This window comes from Triticum dicoccoides, unplaced genomic scaffold (assembly GCF_002162155.2).
Source record: "Triticum dicoccoides isolate Atlit2015 ecotype Zavitan unplaced genomic scaffold, WEW_v2.0 scaffold114796, whole genome shotgun sequence".
Classification (NCBI taxonomy): Eukaryota; Viridiplantae; Streptophyta; class Magnoliopsida; order Poales; family Poaceae; genus Triticum; species Triticum dicoccoides.
The window spans coordinates 1-16712 of NW_021179659.1; the positions used below are offsets into that span (position 1 = coordinate 1).

The following is a 16712-nucleotide window of genomic DNA, read 5'->3' on the forward strand; positions in this document are numbered from 1 at the left end:
AGTTTTGCATAGCCTGCTTAGCGGTCCACATTGCCACCACAAAGTTGAACGAGTGATCACCACACCGAAGAATCCGGCGTCGCTGCAAGCGTCGTCCAGCAAACCTTCGTAGGCGGCCATGTCAGGGTCGTCGATCTTGTCGACGAGCGTGCTGATATCACCTGCAAAGAGGAAAAGAGAACTCACTTTTGAGATAAACAAACAGTGCATCAATCATATCACCTGCTTAGAGCGAGAAATCGCCTTAGCACGACAGGTGCGGAAAAGCGAACTTTCCAAGGACAAACATGTATCGATCAGCTACATGTCCTCAAGGAGAAGTAGTTGTTCCGTCACACTCCAACATCCAGCCTGCTGAGTTCAGAGAGGGCGGAGAATGTCTGAATAATAACTCGTGCATTCAGAGAAGACCGCAGCAACATATATCCTGAATAACTCATGAACACACTGCAGAATTTCTCCTTCAGAAAGGATGCGGAATAGAGCCCCGATTCCGCCCGTGACTGTCAGCAGTACATACATATTTTGGTTGAAGCAGTCCGACATAGCTCCGCCCGTAACCGTGTGCACGCGGCTCGCGTTCTCCGCAGTCTGCCCCTCCTTGCCGAAAACAAGAGGGCGGTGATCGCAGAACAGCAAGAGGCGCGTTCCCTTCAAAAAAAACAGCAAGAGGCGCGTGAATCAGGCCTTGCCGAAAAGGCCTTCCTTGTTTAAGGCCCACGCGCAAGAGGCTAGCATTGCACCGTCCGCACTCCGCACCGCAGGTGGTTAGTTTAGTACCACCTCGCTCGGCGAAGAAGGGACAGGAGGACGAGGAGGGTACGAATAGAGGAGCAGGGCAGCGGTTCAACTCATACCTTTCTCGGCCTTTTGGCTAAGATTAAGTGTAGTATTTGTTATTATCAGTTTAATATTTGATATTTGATATGTGGGGTACATCCTCACAATGACATTAAATTTATTTTTTATGGGAACATTCTGCACCAGGTGCTCCCTGTACACCACCTTATCGTACTTGGGAACGCTACCCGTTTTCTTCACCGAATAGAGAAGCGTTCACCATAATCAATTGCTGTAAATACAATGATGTTAAACCAAGAGTGGTGTACTCACCATAATCTGTGTGAGATCTACTGGAATAGAGAAGAAAAACAGAGTGGGATGTATCAACATGCCACAAGATAACTTCTTTTTTAGGGTATATGTGTGCTTACCATCCAATATAAGTGTGTTCCTCTTGTGGGATGTCATCTAAGACTGGATAGAGCCAATTAATCTGTGAACCCAGTAAGCATCACTACCGAAAAAGGCTTTATGCCCCGCTTTACCCAGTAAGCATCTCCCGCCACTCCGCCTCCAAAGGCGCAGCCAGTGCCAAGGCTATGCCTCTCATGATCTTCCTTGAAAGATCTGAAATGAAAAATGGCATGATCAACACTGTTAGATACGGTTGACGAGCATAAAAGAATAAGCAAATTGATTCAGATTCCTCTCAAAAAAGTAAAGTAAAGTGATTCGGATAAGTCCACTTCGTAGAAGGCTTATATGGTTTTACAGCAGTGCGTCAAATTTTGATTGATAATCTGGCCTGCATGGAAGATAAACAATCAGTTCTTTAAAGCACATTAATTAAGTACTTCTTTGCATTGTGAACATTAACATCAATAAATATTGATAGGTGTATAATAATGTTACAGGATTTTCTAATGCACAAAAAAAACAGGTAGTGAACGGCTTTCTCAAAAAATGCGATCACGGTGCTCTAAAATATACCTTCAGAACAAAGAACCGAGAAGGGACCCCTAAAGAAGAACAGAGAAAGGAAGTTGAAAACACACAAATTAGATCCTTCCATTAGTTTAGCAAGATCACCATATCTGCCCGGTTCTATAGGTGTGTAGCACTGCAATTTTTTGTTCTAATGGTTTAGCTAAAAAAACAGAATAATTTAAACAATCATGACAAGAAATTCAGAGACAGATGTAAACTTACATCAATTGCTTCGTGCGTATCAGGTTTACCCTTGGTAACATTTTCTCCCACTCTCTGATATCCTGTGACTATAGACCATAAGAAAGTTCATTTACATATGTAGTGGTTTTCCAAGGACCAAACAACAAGCTACAAGAAAAGCTAAGTTTTTATTTAGATATCACACCTATAACCACTTTGAGGAGTCGTTTTGATCTTCAGTTTTTCCTCACGAGGGGGCTGAAAGAACATGCATGTGACGTCCCTGACTTCCATCATTAGCGAGTCCAAAATCCCATGGCCTTTCTGTTGATAATACACAGTCATCATTTGGCATGGTTAATTAGGACTCAACAGATGAGTTGAGCAGCATCTAGAACCAGTTTTGCTCATAAAACAGAAGGGGAAAGACCAGATGCACACAACAACTGAACATGACACACACACACACACAGACACACACACACAGTATTTTACACTCTACTACTGGTGACAGCACAGTATTTTGTTTGTAAACTGTTGATGCTGTTTATTTCCATGTTTAGTTGAGATACCACAACAACATAAAAGTTAGTATACATAGTTTGCTTACAGGTCCAAATTACTTGGCATCACAAAGTTGAACGAGCGGTTACCACATAGAAGAATCCGGCCTCCCTGCAAGCGTCGTCCAGCATACTTTTGGTCGGCCATGTCAGGGTCGTCGATCTTGTCGACGAGCGGGCTGATACCTGATCATGCAAAGAGGAAAACAGAGCTCACTTTTTAGATAAACAAACAGTGCATCTGCTGCCTAGGGCGAGAAATCTCCGTAACACGATTGGCACGGAAAAGAGAAATTTCCAAGGATAAACATGTATCGATCAGAGCCGGATGTCCTCAAGGAGAACAACTTCTTCCGTCACACTCCAACATCCAGTCTGCAGCAACCTATGTTCTGAATAACTCACGAACGCACTGCAGAATTTCTCTTTCAGAAAAGATGGGGAACTGAGCCTGGATTCCTCCCGTCACTGTCAGCAGTCCGACAACGTTCGCCAACTCTGATCGCAAAACAGCAATCCAGGGGCAAATCAGGCCGGTTATATAGGCCTTTGCCAAAAGGCCTTCTTTGTTTAGGCCCACGGAAGAGGCTGGTTTGGTGGCATTGCAACGTCCGCTGCAGGTCGTTAGTTTAGTACCACCTCGCTTAGCGAGGAGGGGACGGGAGGGCGAGGAGGGTACAAGTAGAGGGGCAGGGCAACAGATCAAATTATACCTTTCTCGGCCTTTTGGCTAAGATCAAGTGTAGTATCTGTTCTTATCAGTTTAATATCTGATATGTGGGCCATGTGCTCACAACGATATTAAATTTATTTTTTATGGGGGAGGGGCCACCACAATGGCTTGCCATTGGGTCCTTCAGGTGTCGCCTAGTGTGTTGCACTACTGCCTGGGCAGGCGTACCCCAACCAAATTAAGTTTAAATTTTAATATCTTGAGATGAGATTGAGATGAAGATGCTTGAAACTCAATCTGTGTCCAAGCCTTTGAGGTGAAGCATTCGGTTTGTTGTTTGTTGCTGCCAGTTTGTAGCACAGGACGGTGACCACAACACCTCGTCAGCCCCTCTTATGCTATTACATTCAGAGAGCACATGAATAACCCACTGACGAAGGTGGAAGGCAACAAATGAGCCCGTGAGTAAGTAACAGTGTCGCCTGTTTCCGCTCAACAATCAGGCCAGCGCGATGAGTTTTTGATGATTGTGGTGGTTGGTCTGAAGTCTGCACTCTGCACTTCTGCAGCACGATGGCCACCCACATACGTAACTGTAGTGCGGCCAAAACCCACCTGTGGCTCCCCAACAAAGAAAATGGGACTGGATACTGTCTAAGTTCTCGGCATCTGACTGCCAGAAATGTCCGACTGTTTTTCTTGTGCATATCATCATGTGATTTGGTTCTGAACATGTTTCAGAAATTGAAACATAACTCAGAGATCTGAAATGAAAAATAGCATGATCAACATTACTAGATACGGTTGACGAGCATAAAAGAATAAGCAAAGTGATTCAGATTCCTCTAAAAAAATAAAGCAAAGTGATTCATATAAGTCGACCTCGTAGAAGGCTTATATGGTTTTCCAGCAGCGCGTACAATCTTGATTGATAATCTGGCCGGCATGGAAGATAAACAATTCACTTCTTTAAAGCACATTAATTAAGTACTTCTTATTGGTCGAAAAAAATTAAGTATTTCGTTGCATTGTGAACATTAACATCAATAAATATTGATAGCTACAAGAAAATGATTTACAATTGATAAGGTTGCTACAAGAAAAGACTGAATTAGGCGGATAAAACAGATAAAATTCAGTGAAGTTGCAAACAAGGAAACCTTCAGCATGTCTCCGATGTTGCAAACTAAGGTCCCGGGTACGGGCTTGGCTTATATCCACTCACCAGACTGGTTCCTTACCTGATACCAAATTTACTAAAGAGTTTCAGCAGATCAATCTCTTTGCTTCTTGACAGAGGAAACAGAGGGCATAGATGGATAATAGTACAAGATATGTGTGCTAGTGAAGTAATAAGTATCTCAAGAGCACAGATATCACCGTCCTGATTCACCAGTGTCAAAAAGGCCTGCAGTTTAACAAAATGAGGAAAAGTATTCCCCCCAGGATTTTTGGTTTAATGTTTTGAAAAATACCATGTGCGTTTTTCCTAAAAAGGCAAACATATTATTCTAGTATTGACTTAAAGAACACGATACAGTGTTCTAGTATTGACTTAAAGAACACGATACAATGTACTAACCATAATCTGTGTGAGCTCCACTGAATTGATCATAGGATGCATGGTGTATCGAAGAAAAGCAATCAGATGTATCCACCCAAGTAAGCATAAGACAAATATGTTTTTTTGTGTGCTTACCATCCAATATCAATGCGTGGTGGGATGCCAGCTGAGAATGGATAGCCAATCAATCTGAGAACCCAGAAAGCATCTCCTGTTGTTCCGCCTTCGAAAGCATCCAACTGCGCGCCCAGTGCCAAGGCTATGCCTCGCATGATCTTCCTTGAAAGATCTGAAATAAAAAATGGCATGATAAACACTGTCAGATACGATCGATGAGCATAAAAGAATAAGTAATTCAGATAAGTGGACTTTGTAGAAGGCTTATATAGTTTTCCAGCAGCGTGTCAAAATTTGATGGATAATCTGGCCTGCATGGAAGATAAACTATTCAGCTCTTTAAAGCGTATTAAGTAGTAAAGGAGCATTTTTTTACATGGTGAACATACTGACATCAATAGGTGTCTAACAGTGTTACCTTCAGAAAAGCAGGCAGTGAACCGTTTTCTGAAAAAAATGTGACGACGGCTCTCTAAAATATACCTTCAGAGAAAAGAACAGAGAAGGGATCCTAAAGAAAAACAGAGAAGGGAAGTTGAAAACATACCACAAATTAGATTCTTCCATTGGTTTAGCATGATTACCATATCTGCCCGGTTCGATAGGCATGTAGCCTTGCAAAATTTTCTAAGGGTTTAGCTAAAAATGACAGAACAATTTAAACAAGTATTACAAGAAATTGAGGGACAGATGAACTTACATGAATTGCTTCATGCATATTAGGTTTACCCTTGGTAACATTTTCTCCCACTCTGATACCCTCTGATGATAGACCACAAGAAAGTTCATTGCATATGTACTTATGTAGAGATATTCCAAGGACCAACCAACTAGCTACAAGAAGAGTTGGGTTTTTATTCAGATATCACACCTATAATCACTCTGAGGTGTCATTTTGATCTTCAATTTTTCCTCGTGAGGGAGCTGAAAGAACTTCTGTGTGACGTCCCTGACTTCCATCATTAGCGACTCATCCCATGGCCTTTCTGTTAATAATGGACATCCGGTCTGCTGAGTTCTTTGAGGGTGGAGAATGTCTGAATAATAACTCGTGAATTCAGAGAAGACTGCAGCAACCTATGTTCTGAATAACTCATGAACGCACTTGCAGAATTGCTCTTTCAGAAAGGATGGTGGAACTGAGCCCGGATTCCGCCCGCTACTGACAACAGCGCTCGGCCGTGACCCGTGATGGTTAAAGCATCTCCAGCCGTTGGCCCTCAAGGAGGCGCTAAAAATCGCCCCTGGGGCGCACCGGCGCAAAACGCGCGCTGGGGGCGTGATGCCACCCAGTCGCGGCGCCCACGAATTTTTGTGAAAATTAAAATGAGGCACAAACATGGCGCAAATTCAACCATTTTCGGCGAGTTCATACATATTTCGGCAAGTTCAAACCAAATTCAACCAAACACGGCGAGAGTTTATACATATTTAAAATATTTTACAAAAAAGAAAAAAAACACACTACTAGGCCCGCCGTCTCCCTCGCCTCGCCGCTCGTTGCCGTTCTACATGCCGAGGAGGCTATAGAACCGTGTGTAGTCGCCGCCGCCGTTGTCGTCGTCGTCGCCTCCGCCGCGGCCGCCATCCCTGCTGCAACCCTCCCCCGGTTGGCGCGACGGGTTGGACGGTCCGGCGGCGTCCTCGTCGTCGTCGCTGTCGAGGATCACGACGCCGTGCTCGTCCTCGCGCCCACGCTTGAGGGCGGCGATCTCCTCCAGGGCCCGGCGCTGCCGGACCATCTCGTCGCGGAGGTAGTCGTCGCGCGCCCACCATAGGGCGTCCTCGTCGGAGAAGCCGCGCCGAGCTAGCTCCTCGTACTCCGGGGGGAGGCTGGGCTCCGGTTTGGGCGCGACGAAGACGAGGCGGCCAGAGGCGGGGGTGGAGTCGGCGATGCGGACACCGGAGCGGCGGGTGCGCCGGCTGACACGCGTGTCCTGGGGCTCCGGCTTGACGGGGCGGAGGCAGGGAGAGCCGGTCGACCGACCGGACGAGGAGGAGGACGCCCCAGGGTCCATGCGCCTCGGCGTCCACGAGCTCCCACAGCGGCGAGAGAAGGACGGGGGCTCGCGGTACTCCAGCCTCGGCGTGTTGCCGCCCTCGATGTACTCAAGGACGGCCTCCAGCGTTGGTGGCTTCGAGCTGCTCGGCGTGACGGCGGCGGAAGTACGGCTCCCAGAGCGGACTGTCGGGGACGTAGCGCGGCCCCTCCCTCGCCGCCCGCGGCAGGGAGGCGCGGATACGTGCGATCTCCGCACGCCGTGCCACCCCGGTGGGCGGTGGTGGCACCGGGACCCCGCCGGCGCTGATTCTCCACGCCTCGGGCACCCGCATGTCCGGCAAGACCGGGTACTCGGTCTCGAAGAGGAGCCAAGCTTCGTCCTCGTGAAGGTGGCGGCGGCTGAAGCCGTTCGCCGCCGCGTCGTCGCCTGGGAATCGTTCGGCCATTTCTTTGAACTGGGACGGCGAGGGGAGAGGGAGGAAGGGGAGAGAGGGTGCGTCAGCGGTGGAGACTCTGTGCGTGCCACCGGCGCGCTGGGGGTCGGCTTATATAGGTGGAGGCTCCGCGAGCACGCGTGGCCGCCGCGTCTACGCGTGGCATGCGCGGGGACACGCGTCGTCACGCCTTCACTGCGCCGCCCGTGAGGCATCAACGACGGAGGCTGACCGGTGCGGCAGCGCGTGGCAGCTTTGGCATTGATTCGCCGCGGGAAACAAGGCGATGAGGACGATGAAGCGGCGAGAAGCGAGACGAGTCGCTGGCAAGGAGGGCCCGTGGCTCTTTCACGCCAAAAACGATTCGCCCAGCGCCCCCGAGCGCCCCCCCAGCAAGCCGGATTTGGGTTGGGTCCGCCGGCGCCAATTTCAGCCCGAGCCGACGAAAATTGGGTCCTTGGGGCGTGACTGGGCCGATTTTTTAGCACCGGCGGCCGAAAAGTCGCCTAGGGGGTCTTGTTGAGGGCGCGGCTGGAGATGCTCTTAGCTGTAGATATATATAGCTCCGGGCGTGTGCACGCGGCTGATTCTCGGCAGACTGCCCCTCGAGCCGTGGCGTTCGCCAGCGCTGTGATCACAAAACAGCGGCGCGAGCAACTCATTAGCCAGCGCTGTGATCGTAAAATAGGCCTTGCAAAAGGCCTTCTATGTTTAGGCCCACGCAAGAGGCTGGCTTGGTGGCATTGTACCGTCAGGCGCGAGCAGTTCGTTTAGTACCACCTCGCTAGGCGAGGAGAGGATAGGAGGGTAGGAGGGGACTATATTTCAGTGCCTTAAGGCACCTGCCTTTGTGTCTATGACATGTGGGCCCAATAAGTGGCTAGCCCACATGTCAGTGACCCAAAGGCAGGTGCCTTTAAGGCACCGAAGCTGCGTCCGGTAGGAGGGGATAAATAGAGGGGTAGGGCAGCGGTTCAACTCATATCTTTCTCGGCTTTTTGGCTAAGATCAAGTGTAGTATCTGTTCTTATCAGTTTAATATTTGATATGTGAATCATGTGCCCACAATGATATTAAATTTATTTTTTATGGGAGAGAGACCACCACAATGGCTTGCCATTTGGTCCCTCAGGTGTTGCCCATCAACTTAAAATTTTCATTTCTTGAGATGGGATGCTTGTAATTAGATCAAGGCCAGAGGCCCTCAGATTAGCCTTATCCCTTCGCACAAAAGTCAACTCTCTCCTTCTTCCTCACGCACGCATTCCTCGTCAGAAGAAAAAAGGGGGGTATCCCTTCGCAAAAAAGTCAATTCTCTCCTTCCTCACGCACACAATCCTCGTCAGAAGAAAAAAGGGGAGCGCCGCATGCAGCCCACATGCACCCACGCCTCCGGTCAATCCCCGACCACCTGCCCCACCCCCACCACGCAGGTCGCCGCCCTCGCCGCGGGTCGGAGTTTCCCGTCGCCGTGTCTCTGAAGGAAATATGCCCTAGAGGCAATAATAAAATTATTATTTATTTCATTATATCATGATAAATGTTTATTATTCATGCTAGAATTGTATTAACCGGAAACATAATACATGTGTGAATACATAGACAAACAGAGTGTCACTAGTATGCCTCTACTTGACTAGCTCGTTGATCAAAGATGGTTATGTTTCCTAACCATATGCATGAGTTGTCATTTGATTAATGGGATCACATTATTAGGAGAATGATGTGATTGACTTGACCCATTCCGTTAGCTTAGCACTTGATCGTTTAGTTTGTTGCTATTGCTTTCTTCATGACTTATACATGTTCCTATGACTATGAGATTATGCAACTCCCGTTTATCGGAGGAACACTTTATGTGCTACCAAACGTCACAATGTAACTAGGTGATTATAAAGGTGCTCTACAGGTGTCTCCGAAGGTACTTGTTGGGTTGGCGTATTTCGAGATTAGGATTTGTCACTCCGATTGTCGGAGAGTTATCTCTGGGCCCTCTCGGTAATGCACATCACCTAAGCCTTGCAAGCATTGTAACTAATGAGTTAGTTGCGAGATGATGTATTACGGAACGAGTAAAGAGACTTGCCGGTAACGAGATTGAACTAGGTATTGAGATGCCGACGATCGAATCTCGGGCAAGTAACATACCGATGACAAAGGGAACAACATATGTTGTTATGCGGTCTGACCGATAAAGATCTTCATAGAATATGTAGGAGCCAATATGAGCATCCAGGTTTCGCTATTGGTTATTGACCGGAGATGTGTCTCGGTCATGTCTACATAGTTCTCGAACCCGTAGGGTCTGCACGCTTAACGCTACGATGACAATTATATTATGAGTTTATATGTTTTGATGTATCGAAGGAGTTCGGAGTCTCGGATGAGATCGGAGACATGACGAGGAGTCTCGAAATGGTCGAGACGTAAAGATCGATATATTGGACGACTATATTCGGACTTCGGAAAGGTTCCGAGTGATTCGGGTATTTTTGGGAGTACCAGAGAGTTACGGGAATTCGCCGGGGAGTATATGGGCCTTATTGGGCCATACGGAAATAGAGGAGATAGGCCAAAAGGAAGGAGGCCTGCGCCCCCCTTCTGGTACGAATTGCACAAGGGGTGCAGCCCTCTTTTCCTTCTCCCTCTCCTCCTCTTTCCTTCTCTCCTACTCCAACTAAGAAAGGAGGAGTTCTACTCCCGGTAGGAGCAGGACTCCCCCCTTGGCGCGCCCTTCTCCTAGGCCGCCCGCCTCCCCCCTTGCTCCTTTATATACAGGGGCAGGGGGCACCTCTAGACACACAAGTTGATCAAGTTGATCGTCTCTTAGCCGTGTGCGGTGCCCCGCTCCACCATCACTAGTAGAAAAAGGGTCAAATGTGAAGCACATTAGTGCCGGTTTGAATTTGAGTTGGCACTAATGTGACCATTAGTGCCGGTTCCAACGGCTAGGCGGGCGGGCGTCATTAGTACCGGTTCATGGGTAACCTTTAGTCTGTGTCTGGCTATGGTCAGTCTGGGGACCCCACGAAGACCTTTAGTACCGGTTCATGCCATGAACCGGTACTAGAGTTTCTTTGTAAGCTGATTTTTAGTCCCACCTCGCCAAGAGAGAGGAAGTATGAGCGGTTTATAAGCCGTGAGTGCACAGACAATGACAAAGAGTTGCAATGCTCACCTACATGTTGATTAGCTTCAAACCTTGCGGAATAGCTATGTGCAGTGCAGTCTACACTATTCCGAATGGCTTGAAGCAAATTAACCAGCATTGCACCTCTTTTTATTTTTAATAACTTATTTGAACTCCGGACTTTTTTGTGTTCAGTATGCAGCATTCAAAGCAACGTCATCAATTTCCAACATGTTCTGACATCATTTATTGTTTTTCGGTCATTTACCTAATTGTTTAGAGAGCTAAATGACCATGAAATTGAAAATCACTACAAAATGAATTCTGAAAATGTTGAAACTTGGCATGGTATCATCATATCACCCGCATAGCATGCGCGAAAGAGTAGAGAGGGTCACGGCAAAAACTAGACGCACTTCGTGTACAAATTGGACATACTATTTCGGAGTATCAGGGTTTCGAACGAGAACTCATCTGTTACACGGCCACTTCAATGTTTTTTAAACTTAATTAAACTCCGGACTTCTTTTGTGTTCAGTATGCAGCATTCAAAGCGACGTCATCAATTTCCAACATGTTCTGACATCATTTGTTGTTTTTCGGTCATTTACCTAATTGTTCAGTATGTAGCATTCAATTTCCAAAAGAAAATAAATAGAAGAAAAGAAATAATGCAGAAAATAAAAAAACTATACAAAAAAATTACTCAAAAATAAATAGAAGAAAATAAATAATGCAGAAAATAAAAAAAACTATACAAAAAAATTACTCAAAAATAAATAGAAGAAAATAAATAATGCAGAAAAGAAAAAACTATATAAAAAACTACTCAAAAATAAATAGAAAAAAATAAATAATGTAGAAAAGAAAAAACTATATAAAAAATTTGTTGGCGCGCTGCCCAGTTGTAACACCCCGGATGTAACTTTCCCAATTTGTACTCCAACTCTTGCCGTTTCCGGCGTTAAGTTATTTTATTTTCTCGGGTTCGGGTCTTTGTCTCCATGTGTTTTTATCGTTGTCATGCATCTCATATCATGTCATCATGTGCATTGCATTTGCATACGTGTTCGTCTCATGCATTCGAGCATTTTCCCCGTTGTCCGTTTTGCATTCCGGCGCTTCGTTCTCCTCCGGTGGTCATTCCTACCTTTCTTTTGTGTGTGGGGATTAAACATTTCCGGATTGGACCGAGACTTGCCAAGCGGCCTTGGTTTACTACCGGTAGACCGCCTGTCAAGTTTCGTATCATTTGGACTTCGTTTGATACTCCAACGGTTAACCGAGGGACCGAAAAGGCCTCGTGTGTGTTGCAGCCCAACACCCTTCCAATTTGGCCCAAAACCCACCAAAACCCTCTCCATCATCTAGAGCATTCGATCACGATCGCATGGGCGAAAACCGCACCTCATTTGGACTCTCCTAACTCCCTCTATGCCTATTTAAACACCCCTCCGTTTTCGGATCTCCTTCCTCCCCGAAACCCTAAAAAAATCCCCTCGCGCGCACCGGACGTGTCCGTTTCTCGCCGGACGGACTCCGCCGCCGCCCGCAGCCACTGAGGGGCTGCCACGTGGCCTCCCCGCGCCGCCTCCTCCGTCGTCCCGCTGCGGCCCATCGCGGGCCCTCCCCGCTGCCACTCGGGCCCGCGCCGCGTTGCCGCCGCCTCCCGCGTTGCCGCCGCCTCGCGCCGCCAGCCGCCGCCGCCAGCCGCTGCCGCGCCGCCGCCGCGCCAAGCCGCCACCGCCGCCTCTCCGCCCGCACGCCGGCCGCCGCCGACCGCCTCCTCGCCGTGGTCGCCGCGCCACCACCCGGCTCCGGCCTCCTCCTCCCTCCTCGGCCACCGCGGTCCCCAACTCCGGCGAACAGGACCCCGGCGTCGAACCTCGTGCAACGTGCAGATCCAGATCTCGGATGAACAGTAAACCCTAGGGGTAAAATTTCGTCTAAGTCTCAGAATTTCTGATCCAAGTGCTCCTGTTCGTGACCCCGTAACTTTGCATCCGTAGCTCCGATTCATGCATATAGCATATCAAAATGTTCATCTCAGAGAGTACATCATTTCATTCCATTGCATCATTTTCATTTGAGTTCATCTTGGTGCCCGAAATGCTGTTAGAAGAGGGCTACTTGAGATAATTGTCAGATCTACTACTCCGTTTAGGTTTTTGTCATTTTCGCCATGATTATTGTGTGCATGCTATGCCCATGAGTTGTACATATGTTTTGTTAAGGGTTTTGTCATCTTTCCAGAGGTGCAACCCATGTATTTTTGTGATGTGTGTGGTGACTTGTGCAAGCTTGCAAAGTGGTGCACTTGCTAATTCTGTTTTCAGGGACTTAGTGATTTCACTAAGTACTGGAGCTGTTTATCTCATGTTGCCATATGTTCTTGTTGTTTCCTAGTGATCCGTGCCTCTTTTGAGGATGATCAGTAAGCGAGTTTTGTTAATCTTGTAGTACTCTATCCATCCATGTCTTTGTTTACAATTGTGGAGCACCCTAACTTGAGTCAATCGAGCTCTATTTTTGCTACTTTGTGAATCTGGGCAGATTGTCAACTTGTTTGCAATTTTTCCGGTGATGTTGTAGTTGATACGTGCATGCTATGCTATTGTTCTTTCCATGTCTAGATTGAATTTTGTGCCTTCTTGATGGGTGTATGCTTGTCTTGCCATGACTTGCTCTGTAGTGAGTGCATCGAGCTCGTAAACATGCCTACTTGAGTTATATTTCAGCATGTGCCAGTTTTCACTAAGTCTGAGAACTGATTATGTTTTTGCTATGTTCACGTGCTTGCAAATGTATTTTTTGATCCCTTTTGGCTCAAGGTCACTAAGGGACTTTTGTTAAGCTCTTTGAGTAGCTCCATGCCATACTTTACTTTGCCATGTTCAGATCCTGTAGCATGTAGTTTTGCTGCTCCGAAGAGGGCTACCTGATCTGAAATTCTAGACAAGTGTTAATTTCACTAAGTCTGAGATCTGTTTGTCATATGCACTTTTGCCATGCTTGTTTGAACCTGTTAATGGATGAATTGGCCGTAGCTCAGTGCTAGACTTTTTTTAAGCATCTTGTGTGCATCCCTGCCATGTATCTTGTTGTCATGTTTGGTTGCTGTAGCATATTCATTTCGTTGCATTTAGATGCCTACTTGCTGTAAATCACAGACCGGTGTCATATTTGAATCGCTTGCCATTTCCAAACCGTAACTCCGATTCCGGCGTTCTTTATATCGTTTTCAAGCGATTTCATCTCATCTTTCCAGTGGCACATTTGGATTTCCAAGTTGAGGCCAGGTTCATGCATTTCCTGTCATATCTTGCATTTTGCATCCCGCATCGCATCCCGCATAGCATATCATCATTGCATCATATTGCTTGATCCTTGCACGTGGTTGATTGTATCCTTGTTGCTTGTTTGTCTTGTTTGGGTAGAGCTGGGAGATGAGTTTGCTAACGAGGAGCCCGTTGAGTTTGCTTTCGAGGATCCAGTCAACTCTAACAACTGTGCAGGCAAGATGATCATACCGTCGAAATCACTACTATCTTTGCTATGCTAGTTTGCTCGCTCTTTTGCTATGCCATTGCTACGATGCCTACCACTTGCTTTCAAGCCTCCCAAATTGCCATGTCAAACCTCTAACCCACCATTGTCCTAGCAAACCGTTGATTGGCTATGTTACCGCTTTGCTCAGCCCCTCTTATAGCGTTGCTAGTTGCAGGTGAAGATTGAAGGCTGTTCCTGGTTGGAACATTTATTTACTTGTTGGGATATCATTATATTGCCATGTTATCTTAATGCATCTATATACTTGGTAAAGGGTGGAAGGCTCGGCCTCTCGCCTAGTGTTTTGTTCCACTCTTGCCGCCCTAGTTTCCGTCATATCAGTGTTATGTTCCCGGATTTTGCGTTCCTTACGCGGTTGGGTTATAATGGGAACCCCTTGATATTTCGCCTTGATTAAAGCTTTTCCAGCAATGCCCAACATTGGTCTTATCATTTGCCACCTAGCCTTTTCTTTCCCTTGGATTCTGTAGACTCAAGGGTCATCTTATTTTAGCCCCCCCGGGCCAGTGCTCCTCTGAGTGTTGGTCCAACCGAGCGATGTCCGGGGCTACCAGGGGCAACTCTAGGCTGGCCTACCCGATGTCTGGCTCATCTGAGTGTGCCCTGAGAACAAGATATGTGCAGCTCCTATCAGGATTTGTTTACACATTTGGGCGGTGTTGCTGGTCTTGTTTTAACCTGTCGAAGTGTCTTGAGTAACCGAGATACCGAGTCTGATCGGAACGTCTTGGGAGCAGGTCTATTCCTTCATTGACCGTGAGAGCTTGTCATGGGCTAAGTTGGGACTCCCCCTGTAGGGATTAAACTTTCGAAAGCCGTGCCCGCGGTTATGGGCAGATGGGAATTTGTTAATGTCCGGTTGTAGATAACTTGAACCTTAAATTAATTAAAATGAATCAACCGAGTGTGTTACCGTGATGGCCTCTTCTCGGCGGAGTCCGGGAAGTGGACACGGTGTTGGAGTAATGTTTGCGCAGGTTGCTCTCTAGTTTCTCGCTCGCGCTTTGCCTCCTCTTCTCGCTCTCTTTTGCGAATAAGATAGCCACCATATTTGCTAGTCGCTTGCTGCAGCTCCACATATATTTACCCTGCCTTACCTATAAGCTTAAATAGTCTTGATCGCGAGGGTGCGAGATTGCTGAGTCCCTGTGGCTCACAGATTACTATTACACCAGATGCAGGTTCTGATGATTCCGCTCCAGGAGACGCGTATGAGCTCAAGTGGGAGTTCGACGAAGACTCTCAATGATACTATGTTTCCTTTCCCGATGATCAGTAGTGGTGCCCAGTTGGGGATGATTGGGACCGTGTCGCGTGTTGGGTTATCTTTCATTTTGGTGCAGTAGTCGGGCCATGAGTGTTTGGTTGATGTAATGTTATTTATGTACTTGATTGATGTGGCGAGTGTAAGCCAACTATGTTATCTCCCCTTTTATTATCATATTACATGGGATGTTGTGAAGATTGCCTAACTTGCAACATATGCCTTCAATGCGATTATGTCTCTAAGTCATGCCTCGACACGTGGGAGCTATAGTCGCATCGAGGGTGTTACACCAGTACTAAAGGCCTGCTCTTCCCGCCTCTTGGCCTGGCCAAAGTTGGCCTTTAGTACCGGTTGGTTGCTCCAACCGGCACTAAAGGCCTCTCCTATATATACAACACTTACGAAAATTCAGTTAGATCTCCCCACTTCTTTCGTCTCCAACCTCTCGCGCGCCGCTTGAACCCGTCCTCGCCGCCCGTCGCCCGTCGTCCGTCGTCGTCGTCGCTGTCCCCGCCGCCGCCCGTCGTCGTCGCCGCCACCCCGAACGCCGCGCGCCGCCGTCCGTCGTCGTCCCGTCGCGGTCCCGTACGTCTCTGGCTCTCGCGTATACCCGCCGCGCCACCGTCCGTCGTCGTCGCACCCGGCCCGTATGGCGGCGCCCTCGCCCGTACGTACGCCGCTGCCCCCGCCCCGTACGCCGGCGCCCCCGCCCCGTACGCCGGCGCCCCCGCTCGTACGTACAGGGCGGCGGCGTACAGGGCCGCACGCGTACACACATACACACACATGCATATATACGTACACACTACACACACATACACACACATACACACACGCACACACATTTTTTTACTTATTTCCTGTTTTTTAGAAAAGTTAATTAGATGATCGAATGTTTGATTAATATCGAATGTTAGATGAATTAGCTAGATAGAAAATTGTCGAACTAGAGATTTGAACTAGTTGAATAATTAATATAACTAGTTTATTTTTAGTAAGAAAATTATCGAACTAGTTTATTTAGGTATATGAGATTTGAACTAGTTCAATAATTAGTATAACTAGTTTATTTTTAGTAAGAAAATTGTCGAACTAGTTTATTTAGGTATATGAGATTTGAACTAGTTCAATAATTAATATAACTAGTTTATTTAGGTATATGAGATTTGAACTAGTTCAATAATTAATATAACTAGTTTATTTTTAGTAAGAAAAATTAGGTATCTGAGATTTGATGATCTAATTAAAATATTATTTGTTAATGAGTTTTTCTGTTTATTTAATTTTTTATATATTTTGAATTTATATAAATGTTAGATTAATATCGAATATTAGATGAATTAGATAGAAAAGTTAAATACATAGTAATGTCAATTGTTAGAGATGAATATAGTTAGATATATTAATGTCAAATGTTAGATGAATATATATTTGGCTAG

The 16712-nt window shown here is 46.7% G+C and overlaps 1 non-coding gene and 4 pseudogenes across 1 annotated transcript; 3 read left to right on the top strand and 2 right to left on the bottom strand.

The window, feature by feature from the left end:
- Positions 1-60: 60 nt before the first annotated feature.
- LOC119343071 lies at positions 61-3302 on the bottom strand (annotated as a pseudogene).
- LOC119343075 lies at positions 854-1032 on the top strand (annotated as a pseudogene).
- Positions 3226-3422, top strand: LOC119343073. Its single transcript, XR_005165883.1, has one exon. It is a non-coding gene; the product is annotated as a U2 spliceosomal RNA (small nuclear RNA).
- Positions 3423-4264: 842 nt separating this feature from the next.
- LOC119343072 lies at positions 4265-5856 on the bottom strand (annotated as a pseudogene).
- Positions 5857-8287: 2431 nt separating this feature from the next.
- On the top strand, positions 8288-8462 carry LOC119343074 (annotated as a pseudogene).
- Positions 8463-16712: the final 8250 nt, after the last annotated feature.